The sequence below is a fragment of the Lissotriton helveticus genome, chromosome 5_1, assembly GCF_964261635.1.
Source record: "Lissotriton helveticus chromosome 5_1, aLisHel1.1, whole genome shotgun sequence".
Lineage (NCBI taxonomy): Eukaryota > Metazoa > Chordata > Amphibia > Caudata > Salamandridae > Lissotriton > Lissotriton helveticus.
The window spans coordinates 2,087,091,535-2,087,108,098 of NC_136065.1; positions in this window are offsets into that span (position 1 = coordinate 2,087,091,535).

Below are 16,564 nucleotides of genomic sequence, written 5' to 3' on the forward strand. Positions count from 1 at the left end.
TGGTCTAAATTCTTCGCAAAATTCTAATCAGTGGGTGGCTGTCTGTTGTTCTTCCTGCACCTCTCGGCTGCCCTTGGTACAGATGATCATGTGTTGGTAACGATGGTTGAAGTGGGGAGGTTTGGAGGGGCACAATGTGCCCATACTTTTTAAATTTTAGAAAAACTGTTCTGCTACTTTTTGTGAAATGAAAACTGTCCCAGAAAGGTTAATTCAGAGAGCGGGGAAGCTTCAGCAGAAGTGTGAGGCAGGGAGTCTAATGTGCTGTGAAACCAAGGGAGGCAAATACCGCTAAACCAGCCTTCTTGCCGGGGTGCCTGCTTCCCTGAAATAGATGTAAATGTGCGCAACGGGTCAGTCTGCAAACGTAAAGGGTGCTTGGAAGATGGTATTGAAACAACACTGGGTGTGGGCTCCCCACAGTAAGGCCAAGCCTCAATATCACTAAACAACTAAACAGAAAGCCAATACTGCAACAATTTTTTAAGAAAAGGGAAACTGAGTCGCTGCACACTAAGAATTAAGCTAAGCACGAGTGGTAACAGTTTTGTCAGAATAAATCACATTTATTTTTTATCAAAGTTTGTAGTTATTCGTTGGTTCAAAGTTCACCATGAGATTCAAAACAAAATTAATGCGGACAATACAAAATACAATTTTCATAAAAATGACATCATCACATAAATAATACAAATTGACTAAACAGACCACATTCATACATCATTGATCAATATTCTCATTCGAAACTAACTCTTTCACACATACCAGGCAACCACAGAACAATATTTACAATCTGAAATGTCACAAATTGAATTAATACAACAGAAAAACACCAAAGACACTCTTTCAATATAATTTGAATGATTGGTAGAGTCGTAGAAAGCTATTTCAAGAATAGCGGTCTTAAGGTGAAGGAAAACGGTCTCCTTCACCTTAAGACCGCTATTCTTGTTTCGAATGAGAATATTGATCAATGATGTATGAATGTGGACTGTTTATTCAATTTGTATTATTTATGTGATGATGTCATTTTTATGAAAATTGTATTTTGTATTGTCCGCATTATTTTTGTTTTGAATCTCATGGTGAACTTTGAACCAACGAATAACTACAAACTTTGATAAAAAATAAATGTGATTTATTCTGACAAAACTGTTACCTCTCTTGCTTAGCTTAATTCTTAGTGCGCAGCGACTCAGTTTCCCTTTTCTTAAAAAATTGTTGCAGTATTGGCTTGCTGTTTAGTTGTTTGGAAGATGGTATTGGCTTTAATTGATGGAATCACCTGAAGCTTCCTTATGATGCACACTTATTCTTTTTGAGAGGTATTGTAATGGAGATACTGGCTAAGCTGTTGTGTGCTTTTAAAATACAGTCACAAAAAATACCTTGCTTCCTGATGACACACATTTATTCTTTTTGCCCAGGGAGCTACCAGCTAAGCTCTGAAGCGTGTGCTTTTAAAACTAGGGGTGGGCGGAAGTCGCATAAGGGACTTTCGCGGAGAGGCACGGAGATCGAACCAATCGCCGTGCCTCTCCACAAATTACCGTTACGCGCCCGCCCGCCCGCTTCCCACCCGCCTCCCGCCCACCTTATTAAATTATACTTAAGCCTAATAAGAAGGTTAAATAAAAACCTTACCTTATTGCGGCCGCACATTCCTCGCTAGGGCTGCACATGCGCAGGCTCCCACGTATGAGCAGTTCCCAGATGAAGAAGACGCGATGGGGAAGGATGCAGCCGCAATAAGGTAAGTTTTATTTAACTTTCATTTTAGGCTTAAATATAATTTAATAAGGCGGGCAGGAGGTGGGCGGGAGGCGGGCGGGGGCAGGCAGGGGGGCAGGCAGCGGGCGGGCGGCCAACTTCCGTTCTGCCCCCGAATATCCAGAGATTTGCCGCAAATTTCCGCCTTCTTTGCGCAAGGGCAAATCTCCGCACATTCCATGGGCGGAACGGAGATGTCGGCCCACCCCTATTTAAAAGCCAGTTATAAAAAAAAATTGCACTAGGTACAGTTTGCAAGAAAGCTACATTTTGAAAACACTTTTTTATCTTAAACCCTTTTGCGCATTTTGTGGCGGCCTATCTTATGCTGTGTGTAATGCAAGTTTACAATAATGACTTACATGTTCTCAGTGCTTTCTGTAACAGACTGGGACTTCGTAACACTAAACATACACAAGTCTCTATTCTCCACTGCACCAGCCAGGATTCAGTTCTGAGGCTCTCTGGTGCAGTGCATTAACCAATAGAGGTTTCATAATGGAGGACAGTGGACTTCCCACTGATTAATATAAATTGAAATTAATTTTCATTTAAGCTGTGCGTTATTTTATATGTAGTTACCTGGAAATGAAAAAAACAAAAAAAGTTATAGGATATATTTTTTGCCACGTCTTTGACCAAACCCCACGCTCACTCATCCATCCCCCTTCCACAGAGCATCAAAGTTCCCAGACTTTTTTTAAACTCACTTTGACTACGGTTGGTAATGAATATCCTGAGATGCTGATGGTATTTGAGGAGAGGGCTGGAGACTAGAGTCCCTCTTACCTTTCTGTTAAAACACAAAATTGTAGCCTTCAGAATGAGAGAGGGAAAGTCCAAACCTATCGTCCACCCCCCATCTGCCCACCTCCTCCCGGGTGTCCCTAAAGTGTGCAACCTTGCACCCATGCTTTTCTGATTGGTTAGTTTTCGGGGTCCGCAGCAGTCAGGCTCTCCTTCATCTGCAGAACTGGAGCAAATACATATGTATGAACCGAGCAGGGTCGGAGTGGATGGGGTGATGGTGGGAAGAGAGAGGTCAGAGAAGTACAACCATGACTGCCCGATGGCTCGTGAGTTAAATATTTGTTACTGATGTCATGCATGACCGTCAGGTCACACTTTCGAATCCCCGCAAGAGTAACTCTGACTTTCCAACTTCCGAAATCGATAAATTGGGTCCTGTCAAATTTAGCAATAGTAGCAACTGCTATTTAGGGTTCTTAGAAACAACAGAAGTGTGCCTTTGGGTGCCAGGTAAAATCATTGTATTGTTGTTATTGGCAGGGTCGAACTGGGACAGGAAATAGGCCCGGACACCAAATTAAAATTGGCCACAATTATTGAATGATATAGTTTAGAAAGTGTCCCACATTTGCAGCTCAGGGCAGTTTTGAACTTGTACAGACAGGCTGTACAGGTGTTTTGCATGTATGGGAGACTGCATGCAAGTGTGATTGATGCAGCCAATGTGTTGATAATACCAGGGAAATCAATAGTACAAACCGGCCCACCTGTCCTGGCAATAAAACAGGCCCACAAACTGCTAAAAAAAACACAGCCTAGCACTGAGCTGTCAGACCAGCCCTTCTGGCACTGCCAGACTGCCCTACAAACTAGTGTTTATTATTAGGTGAGGGTTAAAACGTTGTTATATGACTCGAAGCGGAGTAAGCGTTAGATGGGTACGGTCCGAGTGGTGCTAGGCACAAGTGCTGCACAATAAGTACTGCTTGTGGAGTTTAGGTTGAAGTGTTCGAGTCTAATGAAGGAGCCGGAGGATGGTAGTGACACAAAGATAGATTCAAGATCATCGAAGAAAGACCGAATGACTCCGCGGAACGACACAACTACGACCGTGTGTTGATGGTGTAGGTGGGGTGGTAGAACTGGTCTTCACCATGCAGCGTACTCTCGCCCTATGCAGAATCTACAGCCCTTTTCTTTTAAACCTGAAGACTGGTAAGGCTAGATAAGAAGGCAGTTTGCATGTTTGCTGTGGTCTCAATTTTTAGGTCTAGCTTGATAGTGTTACCAATTATGTAAAATACACCAAGTCTGATTGGGGGTTTATGGGACCTAATAATTAATCCCATCTTAAAGTGACTCTTATTAGGATGTGTGTGGAACCCCTTGATGGCGGGATCCCTTTATCTCACATTATATTGCCAACAATGTTTCAAAAATAAGGAATACAACATCACACAATTAATATTCTTTCGTAATCTTATGTATATCTAATAGCCAAATGGCGTTAAAGAGATACAAAACAAACTATTATTCTAAAAATTATTTTTCTAAATAACCACATGGCCATTCAAAATAAGCAAAACACTGACACCATTTATAAACTTTTAAGTTAAACAAGAGGCTACTGGAGCTATCGCAGTATGTTATGTTATGCAAATTTGTAGAGCGCACTGAGAGTATCTAACATATGTACCTCCGACAAAAAAAGTGCAAATTTCTACTTGTAACTTAATGCCAAATAATAAACCAATAACACACAGAACTACGGTTTCATAAAACTTTGTCCAAACATAAAAGCAGTAAGTGACACAGCTCAGTGTCCGTAAACGAGCGTGTGACGAGGCGCTGGCGGCGCAGGTGAATATGCAGAGGCCGCCGCGTGGTATTCAAATGTCAGGCTCAGGCGCGAGCGCCGTCGCCTCCGCAGACGGATTAGCCTTTGGAGTGCCATTTAGAGAGTCAGCCCCGACATGGCGCGCGGCACTCAGGGCGCGCGGGCACGCACCGGCGCGCGGACGGCGCGCGGACGCCCCGCCTCCCGTTTTGTAATGATAAAGGTTTCCATGCGCGGAGGGCGCGCGTGGGTGGCTCCGGGGGTGACCCGCGGCCCCGCGCGCTCACCTCAGGGTCACGGGTGGCAACCTGCAAAGGTCAACTTTAGCATTTGAACTTTTAGGAAGATGAGAGACTACATGCTGTGCAACTCAGGATGCTGGCTAGGCCTTAAAGCCGCAGTTCAGCATTAAATGATTAAAACCCTCACACTGCTTCATACGACTTTAAGTTTTTAATATTTTATAGACTTTTAAGATGTTTATCACAAATCCTTCATGAATAAGCTTTCTTCTCTCTCAGCATTTATAGTTGTTTTGGTCACCTTGATTAATTCCTCTTAGAGTCACACTGCTGTGAATGATAAGAAGAAATACAAACTTCTGAAACAAAAAGCCTAAAATGCACAAGCAAATTTAATAAGACAAACATAAACAAAACCACAGTTTAAGGAGATATTAATTTGTTGCATAATGGGGACATTCACTTGCATCCTACTGGAGAGTACTGAAGCTTCAGAAAATAAATGCACATATATTCATTGCCCTCTTAAGATTGCTCAGTGAGTTAATCACGATTTTTGGCTCAATGATACAAGTACCTCTAATTTCTTTATATTAGGTAACTTGTGAAACACACAGTCGTCTATTATAAAGAAATTACATCAGAACTCAAATGTAATAACTTATTTCAGTTGAGCTCCAAAATCAAAATGCAGGCTGCCAGAGCCACCTACCGAAGAGAAAGGCATGACAGGTCACGGAGAAATATCTAACAGGTTTTATTGATGTGTTTAATACTGCAGTAGAGATTCTATTTCTATTCTTCATATTTGAAAACATGCTCTCTCATTCATATGAAAGAGCTAAGCACCAAGGATTTAAGTGGTAAGTGTGAAAGGTAATGGTGTGACCATGTATTATATGGGATAATGTACTCCCTGTCGTATATGATGAGGATATTGGAAGTCACCTCGGAGTTTCCTATCCTTGTGAAGGAACTCAGCCTTCAGTCTTGTTCCTCTATATCGTCATGGAACTCCTCTGTGATTTGCAATATCCTTATAATGTGCTGCAGGGGGAACTTTATCCCATATGTTATTAGTATGAGTATTATATGTGTATTGTAGTTGACATATTGCATATTGTGAAAGGTTAATTTATGGAACTGTGACAGCTGCAGTTTCCACAGTTCTACAGTCACCAAGAGCTCTGAGTTAGTTAAAGATCTGCTGGCTGACGCGGGTTCCCATCCGTTATGGTCTGCGCACAATACATCTTGGAACAACAATTCAACTTCTTGTGTGCGTCTGTACCACAAACTTACACTACACCAAGGATGATCGGGATCCTGAATATGAAAATCTTAGTTTCAGTAATTTCAGTGGTACTTCAGTAATTGAATCGGTGATCAAGGCTAGGATGTGGCGATGGCTGTGTTGCAAGAAGTAACAGTGCATCATGATTGTGAAAATAGTATAAACAGCGGTACATTGTTTTTCATGATGAGACTAGGTCACGTGAGTCAATCTAAGTTGGTGCTGAATTGGATGAAAGTATTAGTGGAGACCGGTGGGACTACTAATGCTCATGAAGAACATTGATAGATGAAGGTGATTGGCTGAAACTTCTATGTAGTAGAGGAGGACATAACTTGTCCAAATTTAGGGGGACGTTCAGGGTACTTGCTGTCAGAGGTAAATATGTCAAGTTGGATAATGGTCAACGCTGGAATAGAAGAAGAGTGTGTACCAGCATAGGTGTATGATTGACGAGGGAGTACTTGACAGAGACGAAAGTGGGTGCCGTGAGTTGATACCTATGTGTGACGGAGAGTGTTTGAAGCTGGACCTGGTGCCCCAAAATGTCTTTGCAGGAGCTGGAAAAGGAGTTGGAAGATGGAGGAAGAGCATGGTGGAGAGAGAAGGATTTGATCATCAGTATGAGATTCGGCACCGGACAAGAAGAGTTACAGATAGACTTGCTGAGTATGTTTGGTGAGCGATGTGTTGCTAGGCAATAGTACATGTTGTTCTGTTATAAGTATTGTGGTTTCTTCTTAGTGATTTGTTTAATTGTTGAAGTTCTCATATGAGAAGTTTATTTATGTTGCAATTACTTTACTAGTGTTTTTTAATTGATGTTGCACTTACTTTACTAGTGTTTTATGTATTTATTACATTCTGTTGTTCACTTTTGTTTATTTTTGTCAAGCTAGGAGTTGTGTTGTAGTCAACATATTGCATATTGTGCTAGAATGATTTATGGAACTGTGATAGCTACAGTTTTCACAGTTCTACTGTTGCTAAAAGCCCTGAGTCAGTTGAAGAGCTGGCTGGCTTGGGGGTACTCACCCGTTATGGTCTTTGCACCATAAATCTCAGAACAGCAATTCAACGTATGGTGTGCATCTGTACTACAATATCAATCCCTTCATAAAAGCCAGTATCTAATTTCCTTATTACAATAGAGTTGTCATGTCGCTAGTCGCCTGTAATAAGACAATGAAATAACTGCTCAACTGTAATCAGTTATTACAGTCGAGTTGTGATTTTGCAATGTCTAATGCAAGAGTCGGTAGTCAAGGTGAAAGATAGATCTCAGAGCATAATTACAGATGTGGTTTAAACAATGAAAATGAGAAGCGGCTTAAGTGGAGTTTCTGTTATTCTAAAAGGAACAGCGATCAGCTAAAACGAGATATGTATGGAAGCATGTTTAGTTTTATGGCATTATAGGGGAGATAGATGTCCTGCATGTTCCTACACAGTCTGTGCTAGTGCCTTTTTGTTTTTAAATCTGACATGTTAAACTGATACTAATATATTTTTTGCTATAAATTCTTGAATTGTTTTTGGTGTGTTTCATTTCACAGTACCGATTCCACTTTTTATTTTCATGTCTGCAACCATACTATCTTTTATTTATTAAAGAGCAAGACACCAAATATATAAGTAGTTTGTGTTATTGGTGATTGTGTGACCAAGTATTATAAGGAATAAAATGCCCTCTGCCGTACGTTAAAAGGATATTGCAAGTCGCCTTAGCCTTCCATGACCTCGTAAAGCACCTCGGCTAGGCATGGAAGCCCATGGGCCGAACTGCCAAGATGTTTGGTCCCTGCCCATCCATATCCTTATCATTACCGCCTGCACCCGCATCTTTCACTGCAGATCTCCCCCACACTTTCTGTCATCAGTTACCTGGTGATGCAGGAACAACTACAGACTACAGAGATCTCTTTCGGCATACGCTGGAAATCCAGCGATATTCAGGCATTAACACTAATGGGGACTTAACCTGAATATTCACCTCCCATTGGATAAACAGGTTAAGTCATGGTCTGAGCAGGCGTTAGATTCTGGTGATAATCGCGCTTAGAGCGACTTTTTTAATCGCACAGCCTGCCTTCCTAATAGGCGATAGCTGTGTTAGCGACTGCTTTCAGTCGCTAACAGTTTGGGTACGCCCACTTTGCATGTCATTAGCGATAAATATCGCTGACATGCAAAGTGGGCCCGAACCGGTCGCTATCGACTAAAAGCTGTCGCTAACTGCTGTTAGCGACAGCTTGCTAATAGGGCGATAAAAATATCGCCGCTTTAGCGGCAAAAAGTGCAGCTAAAGCGGCGATATGGCCCTTGCTAATATGCCCCTTCATCTTTTGTGTACATGATGTTTGTTGCATGATTTAGATATCAAATAGAATAGAAGAGCCATGATTCAGCAGTGTCTCATCATTGGGCGCCTTTGCAGCCTGTTTTTGCCAGCTCCACGCTTACTTTGCTGAGGGGCAAGGTAAAGCTAATGAACCACAGCAGGGTTCTCCAAAGTCAATTCTGGAGGGCTGGATCCATGCCAGATTTTTAAGATAACTACATTTATCTAAATGGGGATGAATACTAAAACAAATGCCATGGATGTGGCCCTCCAGGACCTTATTTGGAGAACACTGAACCACAAGAAAGTACCAAAAAATAAACCGCTTTGTAGGATGTGCTTTGCAAGAAAAAACTGCAGCTGTATAGAAATGCATCGATTCAGAAAAGATCATCTCCTCTACCACAGTGCCCTAGGTCTGCCCCTCAGTTTACTCAGGAGGTAAATGTGCCACTCTGATTTGTGGGTGGCAACTCCTACAAAGGGGTGGAGGCTAGCATGTGCTGGCCCCTACCCTTAGAGCTGGGTGCACCAGTATGTCAGAGGGCCTAAGAGCTGGCAGTCCCAGAATGCTTCACGCGCAGGATTATACTAGTATTTAGTGCCTACAAGTGGAGTATTGTTATTGGCTGTCTGGCTCTCTATCTTCATTTCAGGGTGCTATTAAATATAGTCCAAAGAAAAAAAAGTATCATTGCGTTTAGTTTGGATCAATGCTTTGTTAAGTCCCTTTATGTGATGGGATTGGGAGACAAAGGACGTGTGTTGTTGCTTCCTCCTATATAAGTCATGCCAATTGTACTTATTTCATTTGAATTGAGATGCCGAGCAAATGTAGCAATATGATTGGCTGTATTTTGCACCAACCAGACCAGACCTTATTGAGAAACTGACTCTGGCTTTTAGTAAAAAGGCTGATGCAATACAGACAATTCACTGCTCCCTCAATGCCTTACATATACTGGTACCTCACATATGGCAGTCTGTAATTGTGAGAGATGCATATCTGTTTTTAAACATCCATAAAAGCCATATAGGTGTCAAAGAGATTCTCCTAACCAGTACTTTTCACAAACATTGTTTGCGAAGATAACGGAAGTATCAACAGATGTTGCGCCCTCATATATGTAAAACAGCACCAAAGCCATTTGATGAAGCCAGGTAGTGACACAGTGATGCTTTGCAACAGTACATTACACTCCTCGTACATTGCAACTGTGAGAAATTGGGTCGTTAGTTGACTGGGGTGTGAGCCCTGGTCATTTAACAGCCACACTCCCTTGCAGTGTGAGCCACAAAAGTCATCAAATTAACCTGTGCTTAACCATGGGTAGCTTGGCATAAAAAGCAGTCAGGTTTAACTTCGGGCCTGATTTAGGTCTTGTTGGCTGGGTTACTCCACCATAGCGGTGATGTTTATCCCGTCTGCCGAAATATAAATCCCAAAGGAGAGGATGGGGCGTAACGGCCAGAGCGGTTGACCTCGAAGTTTAGAACCAGGTTTGAGTCTTGGCAGGGAGGCTCAACATTCATCTCCCTGTGCCGAACAAAAAATGAATGTGTCCATCTGTAACGCAACTGGTGCTCATGTAAAGTGCTCTGATAACTTCTGGCCAAGTTTGCCACATATAAAACTCCCACCCCCACCCCTCCCAAAAATAGTATGTAATGGGATTTATATTTTGGCGGACAGGATATCCATCACCGTTGTGACGGAGTAACCCGTCCACCTAGTTCTAAATCAGGCCCTTAAAGACAATGTGGAAAGTATATGCAGCACAAAAACAGTAATATGGTGAAAACATGATACAAGAAAAATCCCAAACTAATTTAGAAAATTAGAGGAATTTTTCATAAACAATTTGACACAAAAACAACAAAATTGCAATCAGTAGAACCTGAGTTATGGATTTTAAACGTTTTTAGTGACAACTAGCGACTAAAAGATCACAGCGCCAATCGCAGATATCTAGTTGTGCTGGACATGGTCAAAGTCACAAGTTCACGCCGACCTTGTTGGAGCGCAGGTCGGCTACAGTCACCAGACTCGGCCAACTGAAGTTTTGCCTTCTCAAATATGTGTCAAGGCTCCTGTTTGCGGTTTCATGCAGGAGCGTGCAACTTACCAAACCCTAATAATTACAAGGGATCCTAAATCAGCACATTTCCTGATGGGGGTAAAGTGGCCAACGATAAATATCCGTTTTTTAAGGAGGCTAACTAGTTTGGACATTTCCAGGGTCAAACATTTGCCCAGATATTTTACGTGTGAGAAGTGGGCGATCGAACGACGCCCTAATACGGAATTTCTCCATTGATGTGTTTCAACCTTCTCTGAACCTGTTAATTAGTTCTGAAGGTCTTTATCAGAGCTTACGACATTTCATCATGGACACATTTGTTGTGTATCGCCAGGACACTAACAGGTAGACAACTAGCATATCACAGGGAAATCAGCCCATGGTCTGTGACCGGTGGGTAGCAGACTCCGCTGTGTGTGCTTAGCTTTTTAAATCCCTTTAATCACTTTAGTTCACTCAGAGTAGGTTCTTGCATAAAGACAATCACAGCTGACTCATGTAGGTTCGTGCTGCGGGATGCAGACTTTTGTCAGAGGCCCATGGCATTCGGTGCTAAACTCTGGGGGTCACGACTCGGGGGATGAAACTGTGGTTTGGCCTCTGAAAATTTGAAGCTTCCTTGAGAAACGGGCATAGTTGGTGCTCAACCGATGCGGTTGTGAGGGGTTTATTTTTCGACCACTTACAGATCCCGTCCCCTACCTACTTAATAGGATCATTCACCTTCCATGTTTAACTTTCTAAAACTGGCATTTTCCAACTTGAAATGTAATGAAAACTCTGAATTTACAATTAAGGAGAATTTATCATTATGATTTCATAGATACCAAACATGATATAGCAAACTGCTCCAAATTGGGAATGGCAGCTTATTAAATGTAATAAGGAATCCCCAATGTCATCCTATGGGAGGGGTAGGTCTCACAGTAGTGAAAAACGAATTCAGGAATTTTTCACTACCAGGACATGTAAAAACTTAAAAGTACATGTTCAACCTTTTAATTACACAGTACCCTGTCCTATGGGCTATTTAGGGCCTCCCTTTGGGGTGACATATGTAATAAAAGGTTAGTTTAATGCTTGGCAAGGGGTTCTTAATGGCAAGTCGATAATGCATTCTAAAACAGCTTTCAGGCTGAAATGGCAGACCTGAGACATGTTCTAAGGTGCTACTTTAGTGGCTGGCACAGTTAGTGCTGAAGGCCTAGTGGCATCATTTAATTTACAAGCCCCCTTTACATATGATATGCCACTCTACAGGGGGTATATAAGTAAATTAAATATGTCAAACAGGTGTAAATCAGCTCTACTATGTTTAGAGGAGAGAGCACTAGCAGTTTAGCACTGGTTAGGAATTGTACATTGCACAGAGTCCTAAGGCCAACAAAAACGAATTCAGGAAAAAGTGGAGGAAGAAAGGCAAATGATTTGGGGGTCACCCTTCAGAGAGGGCCATGTCCAACATCAACACTCTCCAATATAATGTGATGCAACCTACAGGCACACACAAGAGAGCCCCAGAGCCATATACTTGAAAACAGGATGCCCATTGTGAAACCACTGAGATACAAGCTGACAGAGCAACACCTCCATCCACTGTCAGACCAACCAGGGTCACACAAGGAGCCTGCGTTAAACAAAGGGATGGTTGCAATGTTCCCCAATGAAGATCCTCTGGCAGGTAAACCCACAATTGCAAACGCTAGTATGCATAACAGCGGGCCAAATAACTGGCAATCACTGCCTTATACAAATATGCTGAGCATGTTATAAACCTAGGTGTTCTTCGGAAGGAAATCTGGCATAGTAAGAAAGAGAGACGGGTACAGGGAGACAGTGGAACCAAAAACATGGGGAGAAGTGGATTACCAAGACAGTGCTACACCGAGTGTTCACAAGGGCCACCAGATTTACCTACTTCTACCTGGAAACATCCTTTACAACGCAACTTTTACAACGCACTACCATTACGACGCAACTTTTACAACGCAAGTCATTACAACGAATTGCGCTGGAGGGCGCTCTAGGATAGGGAATAGTTTAATTACTATCCAACGCCTTCCCTACTACCCACGGGGACTGGAGTTGGAATAGTAAATTAAACTATTCACTATCCAGCGCTCCCAACGCAAGTCGTTGTAACGACTTGCGTTGTAAAACCTGCGTCGTAATGGCATGCGTTGTAAAAGCATGCGTTGTAACGTCATACATCCCTTCTACCGGCCTAGACAACAAATGTTATCCAGAATTACACAGATGATCGAACTATCTGCTTGGTATCAGAATCAACTGAAACACTCTAAGCAATGCAACCAACCCCAAGCACAGTCACACAAGCAGTCCACTAACACCTAGGAAAGTACAGTTGTACCCCATATGCTTGTGTTTGCATTTTTCTGAATTGTTTTGCGGCTCAAATCGGAGACGTTGCCTTGGCTCACGCTTCAAGTGCCGATTTAGTAGGGGTCCCCAGAAATTAAATGTGAAGAACACCTCGTCCAGCTGACAGCTCTCATGGTTTAGGCGGAAGGTCTGCTGACCGACACCTACATACCCAACAAAGACACTTGGGGCCAGATGTAGGTAAATCTGAAATACCGATCTCTTATTAGCTAATTTTACCGATTCTCTATTAAGAAATCGGTATTTCCTATGTAAGTAAAGATTCGGTAAAAAATACGGAATCCTTAATATTCCTTATTACCGAATCGGTAATTAAGATTCGGTAATAAGGAATACCTACCCATTCATTTCTATGGGCTTGGAGGCCCATAGGAATGAATGTGAAAACATTCAGTATTAGCGATTCGGCATTACCGAATCGGTAATAGCGGGAGGTATTTCAAGGGTGCCTGGGTGTTCAGAGGACACCCTGTTGCACCCCTGAAATGTGCATGTGTGCACATGTGGCGCACATACATGCCCTGAGGGCATGGATGTGTGCCACATGGCACTTTTAAAAAAGCAAAAAAGTGCTTTTTTTAAAGGAAATCGGTAATTTGTATTTGTATTTGTAATTGAATTTATAAGGCACAACAGCTACCCACCATGGGGTCTCCCGGCGCCAACTTGAAGTTGGTGGTAATTACTGATTTCTTAAAGCTCAAAAGCACTCTTTAATGTGTTTCCTACATTGCATTTAAGGAATCGGTATTACCGATTCCTTAAATGCAAGAGCAATAAGGAATCAGTATTAAGGAATCGGTATTTACCGATTCCTTACCTACATTAGGAATGGCTAAATACCGGTCGGTAACGCTGAAATTGACCAAATTTTGGCGTTACCGACTGGTATTTAGCCACCTATATCTGGCCCTAAGGGTTCTCATAGAAGTTTGGCTGACAATTTGTGATGACCCTCCCCTTCGGAATTCAACAGCAGGGAAAACCCACCACAACACCGTTCTCTGTACACCGGCTAAGTTTTTCCTTGATAGCCCCAAAGATGATTCTCTGTGGCCAAACCAAAACCAAATACACATGTGAAGTGCTTAATTCGTAAACGAATAAGTGCTGGAACCCAAACCTCTGCTTAGAAGACCGCCGCCTGCACTATTACATATCGGCGCACTTAAAACCAATGCTGCATAGTCTTGAATCCACCCAAGACCTCTTTATTCTCCTACCAGACACTCCCTGCCCCTTTATCTGACTCTTGCAGGTTCCTGCTTTCACTTTCTTTTTCTTCCTCCTTCTTTCCTGTGTGTGTGTTTTCCCTCTCTGGCTCTCATTCAATATCTGATGAGAAAAAATAAGTGCAGGTCCCCAAAGATGAGTGCCAGTGAGCCCCACCAGCAACCACCGGCTCAAATTAAGCACTGCACATATCTTTACAAGTAAATTGTTGAAGGGGCCAAGTAATTGGATTAGGGACTGGCTATATACAAGCTGTGTGCCACAACACAACAGGGCAACCTTCACTACCAGAACCAGTGAAAGGAAGGTCCAGACACAAAGGGGCCAGGCATCCCTGGGCTGCAGAGAGAGCTTCGAGGCTGCACAAATGTCAGAAACTGTGCTACACAGAGGGTGCCGCTTAGAAGGAGTTGAGCCGAGCTTGATGGAGCCTCCGCTCACCACGAGGCCCCTGATCCGTGCAGGGAGTCCTCGCTCCAATGCTGTTTAATGAAGCTGTTGTCTCGAGCTCAATAAATCCTTGATGATTAATGCACCCCTTAACTCTGGGTGTAGATTTTCTAATTTAAGCGAGATTTTATTGACAATAGGCATGGCGAATTGTCTTGCTGCATGGTTAAATCTTCAGGACTTGTCAGAGGTATTTAGGCGTCTTCAGTGTGTCTAATGGGGGTGCAGCAGGCACAGTTGCACCGGTGCCCAGGGGTATTCGAGGGGTATAGGCACCTAAATTATGGTAGTATTTTATTACCCTTAGAGAGGGATAAGTCCTTTTTTGTTTGCATTTAAGGCCATTTCATTCTTGCTTTGCACCCATTATCTAGTGGTTAGCAGACTTTGGTGGCATTATTCCCCCAGCTCTGGTGCAGCTTTAGACCAGTCATATTAAAATCCTTGAATTTATTTTATTTCTTTTATTGTTTGGCCTAGCTTAGAGGGTTGTCTCACAGCCTTATAAAATGCTTTTGTACCTGTTTCAATTAGTCCCACCTTCTAGGGAGCACCCATATGGTGTAATACAATTTTATTTGACACTTTAAAATGTACCTACATTAGATTTGGATTTGGCTCTCCCGAGAACATTATATCTCTCTCCTAATGTCATTGGCTGACTAAAGTAACATTCCTCCTCATATGGAGTGCTGTAATAAGTGAGAGACTATTGTACATCTCTGACGTGCAAGGAATAATATAACATTACATTGCTTATCTCACAGATGCATTGTATATAGAAAGTAATCTGTATTTTTGTTTTGTTTTGTAGTGCAGAAGGCTTTTCTAATGTTTTGGTCAGAACTCAAAATGCAAGCCAGACCTAGTGACTTTGCCAGTGCTTGTTAGATCCGCCTTTGGACACTGAAGCTGTCAAACTGACCAATTGCTAGTAATAATCAATATATCCAATGGGTATTGGGTCCGCCCCTTTGAGTATCTAGCTTTCTTCTACAATATTCTTTCTGCCATTGTCTTGAGACATGGCCTGTATTACAGAGTTCCGGGGGGGGAGGGGGGAGTTGGAGGGGGGGAGGGTTGGAAAGGTAGCGGGGGCGCAACAGGCATTTGGGCCCGCTTTGTGCGACCCCATAGATTTTTGGCATTACCCCTTCTGTAATACAGATAGTGCTGGCACATATTTTATGCCAGCGTTTTCTCAAGATGGTGTTCACTCATTTGTGTGGGGGCGTGGCCCCGTGCAAATAAGAGAATCTCTTTACCTCGGCGCCCGTGCTGAATTACACACAGAAGTAAAGGAGCTGTCAGGAGGCACACTGACAGTGCGCCTTTTGTGGCGCAATCTTAATGCACTCCCTGATGGCAGGGGGCCTGTAGGTGGTAAAGGTGGCCCTATGGACTCCCCAGACATCCCCTTGCAGTCAGGTGCAGTTACTCACTGGTACCGTCGGTAAGGGGATCTCTCTCCCCTCTTTAACCCCTTGGCCGCGGCAGTAATTCCGCCACGGCGCTGGGGAGTGGGAGGGTGCCGCGCGGCACCTCCATGCTTGTGACGGAACCACTCCGTCACGAGCCACGGGCGCGCTGTGCTTGTGATGGAGTGGTTCCGTCACGGCCACGCCCGCTCAATAGAACGCGCCGCGCAGGCGTGGAATCGCGGCAGCATGGGCGAGGCGGCGCGCCGTGACGGAACCACTCCGTCACCAGCTCAGCGCATCCGTGGCTGGTGACGGAGTGGTTCCGTCACCAGCACATAAGGGGTTAAAGTGCAGGCGGGCACGGACTAGCTTTAAAGCAGCAGTTCCATATTTCACATGAATGCGCGGCTGCCCTTAGAGTAGCTCATTCAACCTAAACAGGGAAAGTGTGTCCTATATGTAATAGGGCCCCTAGCCTTTCACGTCTTGACTCAGACATGTAGAGTATTCATCTCTCACCTAATGCTAATTGCTGTTTGGGTGTATAGTTCTTCTGCCACCAGAGTGCTTGCATTGAACGTCTTGAGGGATTACTTTACAAATATAGCCCTCTCGTTCACGGCCGGACTGGGAACCCGAAACTGGCCCTGGCAAACAGCTCGTCGGCTCCCCGGGGAGGTGGAAGTGGAAAGCACCACTCCCATCTCACCGCTGCTGCTTTTGTTACAGGGGAGTGATATGC